Genomic DNA, 1,315 nt, shown 5'->3' on the forward strand with positions numbered 1-1,315 from the left:
ATGACAGAGCATAACCATTACAATAGAATTTATACTTGGACAACATATCGGAACACTCCATCACAACACAGTATGATGTATAGGCAAACTAAAAGTCAATTAATTTTAACAATAACATATTAGATATGCATAATTTGCACAGATAAGCACCACAGTCAATGGAACTGTCTTGTTTGGGTACAAACTGTTGCAATAATAAACTAAAATTTGTAAGTTTGTACATACCACTTCATAGTATGTTTGTATAGTCTGAAAAGTTAAACTTCTGTGTGTGCACCCCTACCTTTTTTCAAATACATTGACAGCACACTATTCAATTTGAACAACAAAACATTAATTCAAATAAAATTTTGATTCATACCAGCACTTGCTTGTTTTGTCACAGTAAAATATTTTTCAATAGAATCAAAATTAAAAATTTGATTTATGACGCTTAATAACCTATACAAATCCGCTATTAATATTGTAGACAAATAAATTTTAAAAAGAACTTACAATTAAAATCTAGTGGCTTCTGACATGACAAGGCATTATATACAATAGATTAAACTTCACTTACATCATATATAATCCTAATTTTATAGCGGTGTCAAAACATAGATATTATACGTACAGCTGTGATGAAATAACTTACATAAAAGTATCAGTCAACAGTCTCATCAGGTTGATTTGCAACCAATTTACTAAAGATTGCTGAGGGTAACACACAAAACATAATTATTGCTCTAAAAAATTGCAGTTTTTATTTAATAATACTCATCCTATATAGTCTACATTGTATTCCTGCTTATATTCACTGTAAATGGTAATTCCTCTTTGAATATATTGATTGAAGATATAGACTTGCACCAAATAATATAGAAAAATCATTAAAATGGTGTCACTGAACTCCTGTTAAGAATAACAAATAGAATTCAAGTGATGGTTCAGTATTGTGATGCTTTATGCAGCCTGTAGTAGCAATTTTGCATTGATAAAGTTACACTTTCGATAACATCCACGAATGCTTGTCCTTTGCATGGATATTTATGGTCCTGTCGGGTCCGCATCAGTCAGTCCGTCCGTCCTTTTTCGGGCGGGGCGGGTCCGTCCGTCCGTCCGCTTTTGAGACCCTACCCACTCTGTTTGGACTCCCTTGGACCCCTCGCCCAGTCGCCCTTAACGTTTGGACCCCCTTCATGCCGTTTGACGCGCGCTGGCAAGACACATGCTGATACCTCACAGCGGTAGCCATGATCATAACACTGCCCTCTTGTCACCATAGATGCTTCTTAAAAGAGCAAAATTAAATTGCTGCAGCTAAACAGCCCTGCTA

At 35.2% G+C, this 1,315-nt stretch overlaps 1 long non-coding RNA gene across 1 annotated transcript; it reads right to left on the reverse strand.

Moving 5' to 3' along the window:
• Window positions 1-400: 400 nt before the first annotated feature.
• LOC109593169 (uncharacterized) lies at window positions 401-690 on the reverse strand. Its single transcript, XR_002190778.1, has 3 exons — window positions 635-690; window positions 496-572; window positions 401-441 (listed from the first exon to the last, which is right to left on the reverse strand). It is a non-coding gene; the product is annotated as an uncharacterized LOC109593169 (long non-coding RNA).
• Between the last annotated feature and the right edge of the window lie 625 nt (window positions 691-1,315).

This window comes from Amphimedon queenslandica, unplaced genomic scaffold, assembly GCF_000090795.2.
Source record: "Amphimedon queenslandica unplaced genomic scaffold, v1.1 AMPQUscaffold_2608_Cont25390, whole genome shotgun sequence".
Taxonomy (NCBI): Eukaryota; Metazoa; Porifera; class Demospongiae; order Haplosclerida; family Niphatidae; genus Amphimedon; species Amphimedon queenslandica.